The following is an 18807-nucleotide window of genomic DNA, read 5'->3' on the forward strand; positions in this document are numbered from 1 at the left end:
AAATTTGGATCCCTCTCGACCTGAGCAAATGCAGAACTTGTCAAAACCTGGTGACGAGGAAAACAAAATAGAAATTCAAACTTCGGTGGATCTCAGAGATCAGCAAGTGGCACCCTCCCAAACTGGAGTACACTCCAATGATCACACTTTGAGTCCACTAAATTATGTTCTAAAATCTCTAGTCTCTGTGTTTGAAATGCTTAAGGGGGAAGTTTGATCTCAAACAGGTTCCTTACTAGATAAAAGATGTATCTACATTGGATGGGGCGGTGGTAAGCTGCTGCCATGTCGTTAATACAAATCTTAAACAATCATTACAAAACTTGAAGTTGGAAACAATGAAACAAGGTTTAGACATTTCAGCCATTCAGAGATCATTGGCTGCAAAAGGCGTACTCGAGGACGAAGATAGGAAATTGCATCAAGAGCTATTAGCACATCTACATCTTCTAAATCAAAGAAAACCAGAACTCCCACACATTGATGGCCATAACTCACAGATGGTTGATACTCCATTATCCAAATCTGTATTAGGAGTTCAGAAGATTAGCCAACGTGGGTGAAGACTTTCAAGATGAAAACATAAGAGATAATTCTCTATCGATTTGTTCAATTGATCCAAAGCAAAACCAAGGAGATCAAGTAAAAGAGATTTGTCTGCAAATGGCTCCTCCAACTGGAAAGAGAGAACAAAAGAGGGAAGCTAGGAAACAGCGAAGACTAAAAGATAAAATTTGCTTGAAAAAAAGGACAAATGAAATAATTAAAAAATCAAATGAAATCAAAAAACAAGAGTACTGCCGCCCAGTCATCCCTGAAGGAAATCAACAACATACATCCAGTATAAGTGAAAATGGATCACAAAATTGTTGAATGAAACCCTATAAACAAAATATGTGATCAAATAGACAATGATATGAATAAGGACAAACAAGGAGAAGTGATCAAGAAAGCCAAAGAAGAGGAGGAAAGAAGAGGCGTCAAACAAAGGGCTCTCCAATGCGTTACCAAATCGAAAGGCTCTCAAACCGTAAAACAATTGAGCCATTAATAGCTGAAACAATAGGGACCTTGAAGAATGGCCTTAAAATAGCCACAATTTTCCTACAATCAAAGCTTAATAAAAATCTGAATCCATTACTAGTCATGGGTAATATTTCCAAAGCAACATTTACTGCTCCAAAAATTGCTGCCATGTTTCTAAGAAAATCACAAGTCTCTCCACAGAATAACCCCTCTCAGCAGATCACAGAAATAAAACTGGGGAGGGTAAATATACAACATGGAGAGAGAATGGAAAAGAAGCAACATCATCTAAAAAGAATGAGGAAATTAATAATCAAAATAAAGCTGCAGAAATGGTTATGAAAACAAAGAATCTTGAAAACAGACTCTTGAAATGCATAGAAAAGAGATTAGACATGCATTTGATGCCTATATGACAGCCCAACCGTCTCAAGAAATATCTTACTCATTGTGACTTTGGGCATAGGTTTCATCAACAAGAGCATCATCAACAGCAATTGGGAAGAACATCAGCCTCATCAAATGTACCCTCCAGTAATCTAGATAAATCTCTGGGATGTGTCATGCCGCAAGCTCCCTCACAATCCATAGCTGTAATGGAGTCACAGTTTGACAAAGGCCACAAATTGTTGCCAATTGTATAAAATGTAACAAACTCAGTTTCTGAGTCTCGGAATTCGAGTATAATATCAACACTAGCTCCAGAAATCTATTGTTTGATAGAAACTGCTATTACAAAATCAACTGTTTTGAAAGATCAGGGAGCTTCAGCTACCAATATCACTCATTCAATTGGATCTAAAAAAAATCCCATTATCAGTGAATGTGAAACGAAATTCCGTCGACATACAGTTGGTTGAATTTGAGGATCCACAATTTCTCTCTTCGGTTAGACTATGGATAAACTCAAGAAATAATTCAACATCTAAAGTCACATTGTCTAAACCTCTATTACATCTTTCTTTGTGTTTGTCTAGAACAGAGATGGCTTGGATAATGCTTGTTTGAATCGGCAGGAATCTAATATAAGGAAGCCTTGCAGTTGTCAGACTTTGCATTAGCTAAGCCATTCTAGTGAGGCAACCACACTCTCTCATTAGTTGGAACATGAGAGGATTCCATCACTTAAATGGTCGTAATTCAAATTTAGAAAATGCTGACATGGCAATGTTTCAAGAGACATGGCTTACTGCAGTCCCAACTTGGGACAAATATGATGTCTGTTTGAATTTGTCTCAGAAATCAAACCATGGCAGACCTACTTCAGGGCTTCTGATAGCTGTAAAATAAAATGTATTATTTAAATCAGAGAATTGGATGTCTCCTAACCCTTTTCTGCAAATTATTAAATTACAAATAGGCACAGTAACATATGCCTTAATAAATACTTGGAATCCTGTCAGTATTTCCGACAATATCTTTATGAGAGATGTGGCTAGCTTACTTGATTTGGTTTGTCTAGATAACACCACATCCTTTGTTATCATAGCAGGGGATTTCAATTTACATTGTCTAGGGAAATCTGTGAACTCTACTAGACATATGTTAATTGGAACATTTAAAGATGATATACCTCCTAAACCAACATGGCATAGAGGTACGGCAAAAGCAATCATCAATTATATTCTTGTTAATCAGGAGATGATTGCCGACGTCACAAAATTTTCCATCCAACCCACAGACCTAAGTGACCATAATTGTTTAGTAATGAAGTGGCAGGCAAAGGAATTATTGAATAAATACAGGCACACATGTCTGGCCAATTTTGTAACAGTTATCAATGGTGGCAACAGATTAGGATGGAATGATACCTCCTTAAAAAGATTCTATCATTTGTATGCTCTAGAGTTAACCAAAATAAACGGAAATCAGCATGACAAAATTGTATATCATGACCTAATGCAACTATTTCAACCCAAAACGAAAAAACAAAAAGTCAAAGTTCGGACCCTACATATATGCAATAAAGAAGTGGAAAATTTCGCCTTAAAAAACGTCAAGCAATGAAACTTCCGTTTCATAGTAGAGAAATAGAATTAACCAAGATTAAAACAATGCATAAAAATTGGTTACGACATTACAAAGCTTCCTTATACCAGAATGATGGTGCAACCATGTTAAGTGCATTGGCAGGCAATAACACAGCACGAATATGGGCTATCATTAATAAATCCAGTAGAAGACATCAGATTGAACATCAATCCAACAATGTTTCAGAATTTGAATGGATTACAAATTACACAAATCTTTACAAGTCGCCAACACCTGAAAATCACACTATCCCAGTGCAAAATGCTGAGTCAAGAGCCCCTGGGCCAGATGGCTTATCTAATTACACATTAAAACAATATCCTAAACTATGTTCAGAGATATTATACAATATGTTCTCTAATATCATTCCGACACAGAAAATTCCCAAGTCCTGGACACATTTCATCATCCTCCCGATATATAAAAATTCGGGATAGATCTAATCCGGCAAATTATAGCCCATTGCCCTGGGAATTTTTTTTAACCAAATTGTTCTCAAGGATTTAAACAGGTGGACATCAAATTTAGGGAAGAGAGATCCATTTCAAGCAGGTTTTGTCTCTGGACTGGGAACCTCTCCAAGGGTGCGCCAAGACTGGGTTGTCAGCATATAGCATGGATGTTATATGCAGATGATTCCATTCTGTTATCCCAAAATCCCAGTAGATTACAAAATGTGTTGAATACATTGTCCACATATTCATTACAAAATAACCTTCTCATTAATTTGGAGAAGACCCAGGTTGTTACATGTTGTCGCAATAGGACCACCTTTCACAAGAACTATAGATGGCATCTGCAAAATATAGTATTATTGAATGTATCTGGATACAAATATCTGGGTTTGATGGTGTATAACGTTTTGTCTGATACAGAGTATATCATCAATGCACACAAAAGAGGTCGGGGGATTAAACTGTAGGACCAAAAAAAGCCCCCTAACTTTAGGAACACCTAAATAATATAAACTAAAGAAATGGTCCACACCACACTGTGGTCACAAGGTCACATATCCAACCTCGCTAATTAGAAGCAGGAATAGAGATAGGAAAAAAAAACAGTTCTCATATCTCTAATCATTTGTACTTCAGTATTAAGCACTGCACAGTGGGGAGTGGATGCAGAAGCAATGTGCATTTAACCAAGTATTCAATTATCAATTTTATTTAACTTTCAATGGTAAATATACATCATAAAAATGCCAACATCGTTTAATACAAATCTTTGACACAATCCATAAAATATTTTTACATAAAAAAGGAACAAAAAAAGGAGAACAAAAAAAAGGAAATAACAACGACCAACCCACAACGGTGACAAGTTAAGTACACCGGGAAAGACAAGTGTACAGATAATCCTAAGGAAACACAAAGTCAAGGATTACAACATGAACAAAAATATCTAAATCTAGTTGTTACTTCTAAGCCTAACTACAGTAATGGGGTTTAAAGAAAAATAACACGGCCGGATTAACTAATAAAGTTCACACTACTTCACTCCCATTCAACCCAACATGTTTCATTCCTCACTCATTCCATACATACACAGTCAGGGGAAATTCATCAGGGGTATGTACTTAAAAACACGATATGTCACAATTGATCGTATAGCGGGGTGGAGCTATAATCACCGCCTCACAACCTGATTAGTTCAAGATAAACATTTATTCTCCACAACTATTAAGCCAACAACCACATTAAAAATTACATGGAGACTGACTTAAAAAGGCAATTAGAGCCAAACAATTTGCAATCGGTTCAAAGTAGACTATTGCTGAATCCCACACATAAACAGCTGTTTTCCTGTTGTTGTGGTAAAATTCGAAATACCCTCCCACGAGGGACGAACACGTGACACCTGTGGAGAGACAAGGAGATAGAAAGTCTAATCAATGTAGTCCCTCACTCATCAGACTGTTATATTACAATGTCTGTGGAGCTATTCAATGCTCCAAACTCGTCTACTTATAGGGCTGTTCAAACAAAAGCTGGACTCCTTATGATTGAAAATAACAAGACTTCATATGAAAGAAACACACTTTAAAAAGCCCAACTTCCCATAGAGCAACACATCATATGTTAAGTGTTTAGATTGCCCTAAATAGTGCAAAGAGGAAATGGGAGAAGGGAGAGGGAGAGAGAAGCAGAAGTCGCTAGGCGAGCAACTTTTACCAAATTAAGTTAAGCTAGATCTTCAAAGCGCTTACCTTGCGGTAGCTTACACAGTAATTCGACACAACAATGTTTGTGTTGAGTGTCTTAACAAATTCAAATGCCTACTGTCAGATTTCTAAAAGGGTTCCACTATAATGCACTTCCAGACATCTGTTAAAAAGTGTGAAGGCAGAAAAGATGGAGGACGCTGTTAACAATGTCTCAATATCTATTTCAACTCAGGGAGGTTATAAAGGCAAAAAGTCACACAACATTACCTTGAGTTGATTGCATTATGCATTGCACCGATAAACTGCTGCACTTAACGTGATTACTGCTATAGTTCACCACCCAATCGAGTAGGTCTACACGGGCAAGAAAATATATATATAGGCAGAATCTAGTTTATTATCAATTATATTACATATTTCTTAGACAGCAGCAATGTAACTCACGCAACAACCCTGTGTTAGTTTAGAAAACTGAGCCATCACCCACTTCCTGACTTCAAATAAGCAATCCGTTTAAAGCTCAAAGAGAGTCCAACAAACCGGCCACTCATTCTGAATTTCTACAGCCTTTTGACACCAGAAATGAAGGCTCTTACTCGCCATGGGCAGCTTCCAGTAAAACCGTAGGCAGAGCCATTCTCACAAGCAAAAGAAGCCTTATTGGGTGGATTAGCACATTTCAGTGACCCGCAGCTTCTAAGCCAACTTTAGTCGTTAAAAGTGGCATGATTTATACAGGCACTCCCCAATTTAATCTGACTACGACATCTGCATACACACAACGTGACTAGTGAAAATGACAAACTCAGAGCAAATGCAGCTCCAGTCCCTACCGTTATAAAGTCGACACACCGCCTACAAAGCCTGCAGATTTCTGGCGTGTCGTAGAGTGAAATGCAGCCCAGTTTGGTATATGTCTCGTCTTACTGCCAACTTCCGAAGAGCGACAGGTCAATACTACGCTCTTTTGTTTATATAGGCCAGTCAACAAATGGCCTGCGTGCCTCCCTTAATTAGATGCAGCTGTTGCGACCGCCGTTCCCAAATGGCATCTACATTCCAAGGTGTATTGGGACATGTAGTCCTAATTTCTCACTGGATGTTAACCCGTACGAGGAACAACTAGAAACGGATGGGAGCAGAAATCATCCTGTAATGGATAATGTATGGAAGTTATCAACAAGTCTATCATTGGTTTAAATGGGTATTAACCCATACAAGGCAAGAGCTGAAGCAGAAGGATAAGGGAGCTGTCCTGCACCGAATGGTGTATAGAAGCTAACGTAATACAGAAACTGCGCATTCGTACCTACACAGACAGCCAGCCCTAATGAAAGAGCCTGCGCACTGGAAAAAACAGACGCAGCCCCCCTAAAAAATCGTGATTTCTACGGTAATGCAATATTGTTACTCTTAACCAAGGAAATATATTGTTGTCTGTGAGTTCTCAGGCAGAAAATACAGAATTACATCGTCAAATTTATCCCAAAAAGGGTGAATGATTTAAACACTGCACCGAATGGCATATAGATGCTAACGAGATGCAGAAACTGTGCATTCTTACCTCCACAGGCAGCCAGTCCTACTAAAGGAGCCCACACAATGGAGAAAACGCACACAGCCCCAAGGAAATTTTGTGATTTCCACGGTAATGCAATGTTATTATTTTCTACCGGAAAAAATATATAAATATGTGCGTTCTCAACAGGGAGCGCAGGATACCTCATCAAAGTCATCCCAAGAAGATAGATGATTTAAACATTTATACCAATGTTATTAACATGGGTCATTGGGCATATCCTTGGGCAGATTGTTTCAAATTGTATCCACAAGCCAAGCACTGAGTCGTTGTGTTAATTTGTGTTATCCTACAGCGAGCACTCACTAAGGTTACATTATCAACCTAAAAAGAATATTGTTTGTGTACAGAGAAACTCCACGCATACCAAAGGTTTTATGTTCACAATGCTGTATATCATTCTAGATTAACCATTCGAGTCTATCATTCAGGCCTGTTTCAGAGCTCTTTGTAAGAAAAATCATGCATTGTTCCTTCTGTAATAATCTTAGTTTATCACGGTTCGTATCCCCAGAGGGATTAATTTTCCAAAGAACGCTCCAATGTAAGTCCTCTATTTTGTGTATAAACTGTACCCAGTGGTCTACCAAAGGGGCATTCCGAGTTCTATTCCTGATGCAGCTCTTATGTTCCCCTATTCGTGTTTTTATTTTCCGCTCTGTTTTTCCAATATACATTCGGTTACAAGGGCACCAGATTGCATAAATGAGCATCGTGGAGTTGCAGTTCCTAAAATGTGTTTGCCGCCAGGGAGTTTTAAGTCCCAGGTTCACTTCCCTACTCCTAGAGGTGGAACTACAACAGTTAATAATAATAATAATTCTTTAATGTGATATAGATTGAAAATAAATTCAAACTTTACACATAATACAAATTGCATACATTAATATTAACTCATTAAAAGAAACAAATCACCAAATATCATAAACAGAAGAAAATATGTAGTGGAGCAAAATTTATCTTTAAAATATTTACAACCTAAAGAAAAAAATACTCAAGTAAAAAACAATTGTGTGTAGCTTATTATCTTTGCCTGCACATCAGCGTTAGACATCTCTACAAGAGATACCCTGCCTCAGAGTCGAATAAAGATACAATAGGTGTAAAACCCTTGCCTGATCAGAGTGTCACATGCAATCTTTAACCCACCATAATGAGGTGTTTCAGATCAACGAGCCCAGGACTTTTTCAATCTGCTGCCAAACATTATACAATGCAAGAAACAAATGCATGTTGCAGGTGTTAGTGCAATAAAGCCAGAATGAAGTTTCACAAATGGTTAGAGGATCGTATACAAATTCCCCAAGATAGTTAGAGATTGAACGACCCAGTGTTGAACACTCAGTCAATAAATGCTTGGCTGTCTACAAACATTCAGGAGATTTGCATAAGCGACAAACTCGCTCACTGGCAGGGATCTTTTCCCTGGCTCCTACGTTATACAGGGTGGGTAATTGCTCCAGACAGAACAAAATAATGAAACGTCTGAGCCTTTTGTGTGGGGCAGAGATACAGATATGCTTGTGGTTGAATAAAATTATAAAGTCTATATTTTACGAAATGAAAGGTGTTTAGGCTGCTCAGGTGTGAGAAATTCTCTAACCAGTCCCATAGGTCCACCTTTTTACCAAGCACTTTTAGAACATCCTTAGAGACAGTCACCCCTCTGTGCGTCCAGCCTATATCCATGAGAAATGTGGTCATATCTTTCTCGAGGGGAGAAGTGGTGTGTTTTATGCTCACTTCTTGATGGATCACAGCCAGTAACGGATTGGAAGAGCTGCCCTTCATTTTAAGATAGAATCCTGCCCTCCTTTTGAGTACCAGTGCTTTGCGTGAGGGAAGGCCCAATTCAAAGCTAATCAGGGCCACTGGGACACTCGGAGGTAATCCCAGTATCCGGCGCCAGAATTTACCCTCCATCACTTGCAGCCAGGCAAGATCAAAAGAGAGAAGAGACTCAAGGCCATAGGTAATCATGGGCACAAACACTTGGATGTATAAGTGTCTTGTCCCCCACAAGGTAAAGCCGCCCTTCTTGTTAGTAAACAAAGATATTAATGCTATTACTTGCATCGCCCTGGTTATGCGTCCTTGCCGGCACAGGGGAAATTCGCTCAACGGCCCAATTTGCACTCCAAGATACCGATATGATGGAGCGTACAGTATATGGTTATTATGTATCAACAGGTTGTCTCGGGATGCTCTTTTCCAAGTGAATCTGAGTACCTTTGTCTTATCTAGGTTTATAGTCAAGCCGTTGTTCTTCGCATAATCCCATAGGGTGTCCGCAGAGCGCCTAAATCCAGCAATGGTATTATCGAATACAACCAGGTCGCCTGCATATGCGAGGCCAGTGCATGGTGCCTCACCAATTTTTGGAGGGCAGCTGTTAGCCTCGGCAAGTGCTGCAGGGATGTCATATACATATAGATTGTAAATGAGGGGTCCAGTTACGCATGCTTGCTTTACCCCCCTATTCTGGATCACCTGCCTAGTCATACTGCCTTCCTGGTTTAATCTGAGGCACGCAGAGGTATTATGGTGCAACTGTCTTAGATAGTATAAAAGACCAGGCGGGCAACCCATTGTTTCCAGCTTATTCGATAGCCTTGCTCTAGGAATAGAATCAAAGGCAGCCTTGAAATCAATATAAAGGGCATAAAGCGGGGGCTGCCCCTTGCTAAGCACCCGTGTGTGAAGCATATCCATCACCCAAACATTATGAGAGGTGGCAAAATCTCGCCGGAAAACACATTGGAATCTGCTGAGTATGTTGGTCTGTTCTACCCAATTCTGCAGCTCACTAAGCAGTAATGCGGCAAAGAGTTTGCCCGTGATGTCAAGCATAGAGAGGAGCCTGTAGTTGTTAGGGTCTATGCGGCTACCTTTTTTGAACACAGGGACGAGAATAACCGTTTGCCAGGAACGGGGAATAGTCTCCTGAGCTAAGATCTTATTGAAGAGAATAGAAAAGAGGTGTGCCCAGAATGCAGAGTAGTTCTTAATTACTGCATTGGCCAGCCCGTTAGGGCTGGGGGCTCTAGAGGCCTTAAGGGTGACTATTTTGTTGTGAATGGCCTCCGCTGAAACATCAAAAGGCAGGGGGAAGGGAGCCTTCACTTTAGATATGATAGGAGCCTCCGCCTCTCCAGAGTTACGACCTAATAGAAATTGTACCCATACTTCCTCGCCAATAGGGTTGGCTAATGGGCCATTAACCTTCTCTCTATTCTCGTTTAGGAGTGACCATATACTATGAGAATTTCTGGAGCAGATGGTTTGTACGAGCCTTTGATATCTGTTGTTCCTCTCTGACATTTTTATGCTCTTAATGCAGGCTCTATATCTGTATTTAACTTTTCTAACTTTCTCATAGTAGGCGGCTCCCACTATGTTCATGTTCTTGAAACCCCGAATCTCAGCTCTGTACCCTCTCTTTGCATCCCGGCTTCCTTTGTTATAGGGGAGATTTCTGCCCCCAAGCTTTAGCATGTGCCTCGTTTTTATAGTGGCATGTTGGCGAGAGAATCCCCAAATCCAGTCTTCTATGTCAACAGGTACATTGTCCAGAGGCTGAATGGTCAACTAGTTTGGAAAAACGCCATTTTTCAGGGATTGTGCTTTGTTTCTTAGTTCTCAGGCTCATGTCATTACGTGTTATTAATTCCTTTAGGTTTCGGCTTCTTTTGAACACCACTATTGGTTTCTCCAATGGTTTGTCACCAGACTCCAAGACGTTCCAATTCTTCAACAGAATCTTTTTGATCTGGTTAGAGAAATGACTGAATGTATTAACAAATACTAATTTCTCGTCATCCTTTATCTTGGCATTGTTCTTATATTCCAAGAGAGCTTGCCTATTGTTGTTGAAGGCTCGCTTTTTAGCCAGGTATGTCAATTTTGCTGGATATCCTGTTGCATATAATCTTTTGCTGAGACCCTCTGCTTCTTCTTTATAGTTTGATATGGAGGAACTATTCCTTTTCAAATGTAAAAACTAACCTAACGGCAAGTTGTCTTTGACATGCTTCGGATGAAAACTCTCATAGTGTAGAAGGGAGTTTTTGTCAGAATTCTTATGGAAAGGTTTAACGCTCAGCAGCTTAGTATTGACATTCAATGTTATCGTGATATCTAGAAAGTTGAGTTCTTCATTACTCTGGCTCACTGTGAACTTCAAAAACCGATCTTGTACATTCAGCCACTTGAAAAACTAATTTAGTTATTCTGCAGTTCCATGCCATATGACGAAAATATCGTCTATATACCTTTTCCAGGTTCTAATCTTCTGTCTAAAGGTATTGGCTGAGGATAAGATTTTGTGAGTTTCAAACTCTTCCATATAGAGGTCAGCCACACTCGGTGCTAGGGTGGCCCCCATTGCTGTACCCTGTATCTGCCTAAAGTACTCACCATTGAAATGGAAATAGCTCTCAGTGAGGACTATTTCAGCGCACCATAATACAAAGGACATAGGTACTGCAGATTCCGGGTATTCAGACAGTAGGCGTTCTTCCAGCGTTTCTAATGAAGCTCGTTGAGGTATGCTCGTATACAGGGCTACAACATCTAAACCCACTAATAGTTCACAACTTGGATTGAAAGCAAAGTTTTCCACCTCATTAATCATTTGTATCGTATCTTGTACGTAAAATTGCATTTTACGTACAAGGGGTTGGAGGAAATAAATCAGTGAACCTAGAGAGAGGTTCTAAAACTGAATTCACCCCCGATACGATCGGTCTTCCTGGTGGAGGTAAAATATTTTTTAGAATCTTGGGCAGTGTATAAAATTGTGGAGTCTGTGGTTTCACAACACTCAAGAAGTCTGCCTCTTTCATTGTAATCCACCCCCGTTCTTTAGCCTTGGTAACTTTCAAAAGGATACGTTGTTGTAGTTTAATCGTGGGGTCGCCTGGTAAAGGTGTATAACACTGCAGGTCGAGAAGTTGTCTCTAACATTCCCCTAGATAGGACTCGCGATTCTGGAGAACTATAGCCCCACCCTTATCCGCTTTACGGATAATGATGGCTTTGTTCTCAAATAAATCCCTCGTGGCTGTGTTTTCGTGGTTGCTGATATTGTGGAAAGTAGATTTCTTCTTCCCTTGTGACTCCCTTGTGACTCGAGATTCTTCAAATCATGCATTACTCTACAGAGTATATCATAACATTGAATCTTAAGTTGCAAACTTTCAAATCACAGGCGCGCATTTTGCCAATTAAATAGGGTAAATTTTCTTGTAAACATATTATGATGTTTTATCAAGCCAAAGTAGTTCTGATCATTCTGTATGGGGCAGAAACTAAGTTACCAATGAAGTGTAACATCGGGGAATTATGTGAAGCTCGTTTTTGGAAGTCTGTGCAGAATTTACCAAAGTACCTTTAATTCGATTTGAACTGGGCCTAGTATCACTATTGCACAATTGCTATGGAAAATGTGTAATTTATTTTGCAAGTGTTTGTTAGGTCTTGAGAATAACAACATCCTTAGCGCTGTTGCATACCATCTTGTGAACTCTCCACATAAATTCCCATTTAAATGGCGAAGTTATGTATTGGACGCACTATCGAATGTGTGTATATCAATAGAGCTCCTTTTAGCGAATCCAGATCGCACGAAATTGAAACTATTCCAGTATGATTGGATTTGCAATAGAGCCAAGTGTTGTACATACAAAGACTTCAATGAACAATTATTTGGCTCTAAAAAACTTAGGGTAATGTCAGACTACTTGCTAAAGTTTCCATCACCGTATGTCAGACAAAGGTACATGCCATTTAGATTCAATTTATTTCCAACAGCGCAAATATTGGTGAGAAGGGGATCTCTTCCTAAAGAGTTAAATCATTGTCATTTTTGCTTTGATAGAAAATCCCAAGAAACATTACAACATCTGATTGTCATTTGCCCGACATTAACATCAATGAGAAATACACATTTTCATAAACTATCATGCTTGTATACTCCCATAACTGAAGATGAAATCTGGTTTGCAATCTTTACTAGCAGAAAACTGGCAATTCGAATTGCGATAGTGCAATATTTAGATATTGTACTATCAATGGTTAGTGTCTAAGCAGTAACTGGCAAAACAAATTAATGAAGGCCATCAGTGGTTGTAAAGCTTGCCTTATCCTCTTCAATTATTTAATTTTAGGCAACTGATGCTGAAGGAATTTGACTGTTTTAAAAGAAATATTGTTTCCTTTTAATTTACTGTAATTTATGTTTAACTTGAACCATGTGTTTCATCTTTGCTACCTATGGAAAATGGTAGATGCATGTTATGTTCATGTATTGTCTGTCATATTTGAAAGGTTGTTTATCAGCCAAACAAATTAAGGGAAAAAAAAGTTATTCATGAGTTAGAAGAGTCAGAGGAGTTTCAGGATGTGAGTCCCACTGCACCTCTACTTGCTTTAGGTCCTCAAGCTATAAACACAGGGACCCTACCAGGTCCAGTACTGAGTCCAGAATGTGGTCTCTCTTGAACAATTGGGACTTGAGTTAGAGTTCAAAAGAATCTAAATACAAACTGACAGTAAACATCAAGAACTCAGACTGAGAGAAATGGAAATGAATCGTGTTATTGAAATGAAGAAATTGTCTCTTGAAAATGGTTCTACCCCAGAGTCTTCTAGGTTTTCCAGTCCTAAGAGGATTCACATGCCTAATGAACCTGTGAGTATGTATGAGGTGAGGCTTGATATTTTGGATTGGCTGGCTGCTTTTGAATATAACTATGGGATTCAGGGTTTCACAGGGAATCAGTTGATTCCTTGGCTTTTGTCTAGCCCTACTACTCAAACCCAAGTGGGAGCCTTCTTAGGTCTCACTGGTTATTATAGGAACTTCATTGAGAACTATGGGTCCATAGCTTCTCACTTGAATGTGGTCTCCTCACCCTCATTTCCTAAAAAGTTCAGATGGAATGAGGATTGCAACAAGGCATTTGAAGGACTTAAGAAAGCCCTTTGTCAAGCTCCAGTCTTAAGAGCTCCTGACTACAGCCAAACCTTCATTGTGCAAACAGATGCTTCCAATATAGGTTTAGGTGCAGGTCTGAGTCAGCTGGATGAGGAAGGTAGGGAGCACCCCATCTGCTTCATCAGCAGAAAGCTGAAGGAACCAACAACAAGGTGGGCAACCATTGAAAGAGAATGTTTTGCCAATGTGAGGTCGCTGAAGAAGTTTAGACCATACTTGAATGGATCTGCTTTTGTGATTCAGACTGACCACCGAACCTTGAGATGGTTAATGCAGATGAAGGGGGGAAATCCTAACTTGTTAAGATGGTCAATCAGCCTACAGGGTTTTAATATTACCATTGAACACCGGTCTGGGTGTAATCACCAAAATGCTGATATTCTCTCCAGAATGTTTGACCAACTGGAGTAAGGAGATTCATCCAGCGGTGGAGTAAATCCTCCTGTCATTTAGTCTGGGGGTGACGAGTGTTAGGGATAATTCTCATAAATGTACTAATTCCCTTCACCTTAGAGACCCCCAGCAACTTTGCTATATTTTAAGGACTTGATTTTTTTTTACCTGGAAGAGTGTGAGCCTTTGCCCCCACTCTTTCATGTATTTTAATGTGTCTTTTACACTTGTGTTCTTTGATAATGGAGTTTTATATAACTCCATAGGCATCATCTTTCCATGTGTGTTACATAGCACCCTCAGTGCAGTGACACAGGGATGTCTTCCCAAAGGTTTAAACATCTGCTCTGGGATAAACTACTGTTTCCCAGAGAATGTAAAGTGAAATTGACTTTACTAGTCTTTCCAAATTCCTAGACCCAGCACACACCATTTTACAATGGAGTGCTGGAGGGATTACGTAGTATCCCCTGTGTCTAAATACTCATGTAGCAGTCAAATGCTACCCTTTCCTATTGGAAAGGCTGGTGGCAGTGGTTTTACAACAAACTACCATGATTTTCCCAACCGCGAACACTGGTAGCTAAAAATCACGGGTTCCATGTTTTTCAAGATGGCGCCTTAAGCCCCTTTGTTTAAACGGGTCCCGGTCTTCTATTTTCACTGTTTCTTTTTGGAAAGGTCCTTCTATTGGTTATCTTTGCGTGCCAAACCAGGTTTGGTCCCTTTGTTTGTATGCCTGTGGCGGGCTTCAGTGTCTGGGGTGGGCAGGAAGTGAGGGAGGTGCCGGAAAATCCCTGTGCTTAGTCTCCTAGGATTCACAAATGCACTCTGGCATGATTGGCTGGCTGACTGTCTGGCAAGGACAGCCGCCCTGCTGGGTGATTGACAGCTAGTCTGGAATGAAAGGGAGAGAACTATTTAAAAGGCAAGTCTCTTGGACTGGAAAGCAGAGTCAATCACTGGAATGAAAGAACCGAAGAAGAGCTGGAAGAGGACGGCTGCTGCAACTCCTGGACTGTTGGTTTGCCCGGGAAAGCCCTGCTGCAGGTCCAAATTGCCAAGTTCATCTCCACAGAGAAGCCCCTTCGAGGGCGACTTCTCCCTTTGAGTTGGTGGGACCAATCAACTCATAAGCCACCTGGATACAATTCTCAAGGCTGGTTAGGATTAACCAGGGAGAGGGACACCAGCTTGTGTGCTTGAATTACAGCTACTGGAACTGAAGTGAGCTTGTGTGCTTGAATTACAGCTACTGGAACTGAAGTGACTCCATTTTGTTTGCGTTTTCCGATGATCCCGTGCAGTGCAGGAGTCCCCCGATGTCCTCCCTCTTGTCCCCAAGACTGAGGCTCAGGAACAGTGAGATCTGCAGGAACTGCCAGGAACCAGCGACTTCAGCTGCAATTGTCTCTTCATACTAAGGTACTCTGCCAACCCGATTGAGAGAACGCCACTCTTGCGGTGAAAGTTTGTTGAACTTTGCAAACTTGCAGGCCTGACCAGCTTGTTACGCAACATATGATTCTTTTTCGCCTAAACTACTTCTGAGAACTTTTGCAAAGACTTTACCGTTTGATACCAGAACTGCTCTTTCCTATCCAGAACACTAGCCCATTTACTTTGGCCTAGGCCTATTGACTTGAATTGATCTCTTCTGGTGAACTGAAACTATTTGAACTGTCTAACAAGTATATGTGATCTATTCTACTTACCTTATGCCTTTTTGCTCACTGCTAAGTAACTGAACTGCCATTTGACTCCCATTTCATGGGAGCTCAAACTGTCTTAAATTCTTAGAGTTTTGTATTGAAGTGTATTGGTATATAATATTAAGTTGCCTCCTAGTGAAATGTTTTCTAAATGATTGTGTAATACATTAATAAGTGTTTTACCAAGAAACATTGTGTATAAGTGTCTACTTGAACCACTGTCATTGAAAGTCCTCTGTGTAATAACTTGTACTGCTCACATTCACTCTTGAAATACGCCTGGCTGTGAGCTCGCTACCAAAAACTGTGTGGTCCAGCCTTATACCAGAGGTTGATTTGGCTTACACCTGTAGTCCTAATTGGGTGTGGTGGTTCCATAGGGTACTTCATGCAATTCTGCCTAACATTGTGGAATTGCATTCTGATATTTGTTGTCTTCAAGATGGGGTGCAAATAACGCATTTGTACTCTTATTGTTTGACATATTTCAATAAAGATTCCTATATTGCTGGAGCACTTTAATTACGATGTCAGTACTTTTCAGGTCTGATTTATAAAACAGAGTATTGCTGAAAGCCAAACGTTGTGGTGAGGAGGGGAACTGATTAGGGGGCATATTGTTGTGATGATTTACCAGGTCCATGTATGTGGGAAGAGAGGTCCCTGGACTGAAGATGTTCTCTCTGGTCCTGTGCTGATTTTCAGGGTACAAGTTGAGATTACATGTGGGTTGACTGCGTTCGCTCACTTTTTTCACAGTGGCGACTCCATCCCCCTTGAGTGTTTGGCCAGCATGCAAAAAAGCTTGTTTTCTCAGGTTTTCGGCCACCAGGACTTGTTCCCACAAAACTGCATGAAAGTGTCCCCAAAACACACATCTTGTATTGGTATTATGCTTTCCATAGAATATGTCAATATCGATCTTTGGCTTCAAAGGTGCACACCTTTTACACTTTGCCAGCAGTGTACTAGGAAAATCTCCTCCAGCTGTTTCTTTTCTCTGGGTAGTGATGATTCATTTTGTAAAAGACAATGTTCATTTCACTTTTGAATTGTCTTCCATTCGGAAAGGCCAGTTGAATTAAATTTGCATATTTCACTGTAGGATACGTTCAGTCCCTGTGTGTATGTTAATGAGCCCTCACACTTTTTTTATGGACTTGACACCTATTGATGACATTTGAAGATCTGCGGAATTGTTTACTCCGGCTGCCTTAGTACCTTTCGGGTAAATAGGCCTTGTTACGATTGCACTATCCTGCAGCAAAAGCACTTTGCCCTGTCTGGCCCAGGACCAATCCCTGCCCTTGCATCCTTGGAACGTGCAGTCACCTTAGGTATGTTTGGATATCTTACCGGTGATCTTCATTTCTCTTTGCCCTGCTCTTCCTAATCTCAGTATTTTCTTTTGAGGTCCCCATCTCTACAAATGATTCAGCTCACTCGGTCGGCTAAGCCTCACTCCTCATATTGCTGCAACCGTAATATTAACAGTTAATATTCAGATATTGAGTGTCAGTTTATCTGATCCCTACAGATATTAATGACAATTTTTTTAACATAATTTTCTACGAGGGGATGCACACATCATTTGCCGCCCAGGGCTTTGCAAATCCTCGGCCTGGCCCTGACTGTGGGCTAACCCTGTAGTAAGGGGATAACTTTTATAGACTGCGGGAGTCGCTGAGAGAGGGGCAAACTTTGTGGGTGCATCTGCGTATTCTAATGAGACTATTCCAGTCAGCTTAAATGTTAAAAGCTATTGACTCTCTGGGGCTGATTCATGGAATTATTTGTGTCGAAAAACGCTGATTTGTGTTCCATCCTGCCCACAAATCCCTGCCCACAAATCCCCATTTTTTGGCGCAAATAATTCCATGAATCAGCCCCTCTATCTCAGAAACACACTCTTACTTAAGAACTTTGAGAATGAGCTGCCTGCTGTATCCCATATCCTGCTCACTCTCCTGACATGCAAGTACCAAGTCTCTCATCATGATTTCAATTGCCTAAAAATGTATGCATACAAATTCATGTGCTAACAATGAAATGCGCCAAATTATTACTAATTGCCTGGCCTTTGTTAAAAGTGCACCACTCCCCCCAAGCACTGTTTGTCAGGTCCTGTCCTGCCATGCCATTTTAGTTCAGCCAGTTCAAGTCAACGTAGCCCAACATTTCGATTGTCAAGGCCAGGGGGGGATAAAGCATGATCTGCTCAATGGCTGTGCACCACTGTTTGCATGTGTTATTGTGTATGTAATGTAAATATGAATGTTGTGGGCACACACTGCATTGCAATGGAGATGGTGCGTGCATGTGTGTGTGAGTAGGTGAGTGTGTACAAGGAAATGTGTGTTGACTTTTTCGTCTGAATGAATTATAAATAATGCATGGTTTGTTTGTTCTGGGTTGTGAATGTTATGTTGTTGTGTCACTAGGTGGGTGGCAGGCAGGAATGAAGATGTGTGGGGGTCCATTTTCAACATGATGGTTGGGGGCCCCCTGCTTAGAGCAAAAACAGTCTCAGGCACCCATGGGGTGCATATATTACAATGGTGAAAAGATATGGTTAATGGCCGCCAATGATCTCGATGTGACCAGTCAGCTAAATGTCCACTGAAGAGCTCTAAACCCTTCTTTGACAGCAAGTAGCTGATGTGGAGGAACCAGTGTTAGAAGGCAGAGGTGAGAACACTTTGTAATGCGAGCGCTCCAAAGTGCACATTGTAAGCCCCAGAACTAAGATAGAGAGACATGAATATAATGCTGTGTTACAAGACCGCTGAATGCTGACTGGCAACATGGGGGCAGGTGCTGGGGGCCACCCCTAAGTCTCTAGGCCTCTTTTATTTGAAAAGGTTGTAATTCTCCGATGCCATCCATGGTGAATGGGTAGGATTTT

General features: G+C 40.5%; 1 long non-coding RNA gene across 1 annotated transcript; it reads right to left on the reverse strand.

Annotated features, from left to right (window-relative positions):
* Positions 1 to 4205: 4205 nt before the first annotated feature.
* Positions 4206 to 6178, reverse strand: LOC138481628 (uncharacterized). The gene is made up of 3 exons (XR_011274294.1): positions 6055 to 6178; positions 5489 to 5575; positions 4206 to 4914 (listed from the first exon to the last, which is right to left on the reverse strand). It is a non-coding gene; the product is annotated as an uncharacterized lncRNA (long non-coding RNA).
* Between the last annotated feature and the right edge of the window lie 12629 nt (positions 6179 to 18807).

Source organism: Ambystoma mexicanum, chromosome 5p (assembly GCF_040938575.1).
Source record: "Ambystoma mexicanum isolate Mex_15411 chromosome 5p, UKY_AmexF1_1, whole genome shotgun sequence".
NCBI classification, from domain to species: domain Eukaryota; kingdom Metazoa; phylum Chordata; class Amphibia; order Caudata; family Ambystomatidae; genus Ambystoma; species Ambystoma mexicanum.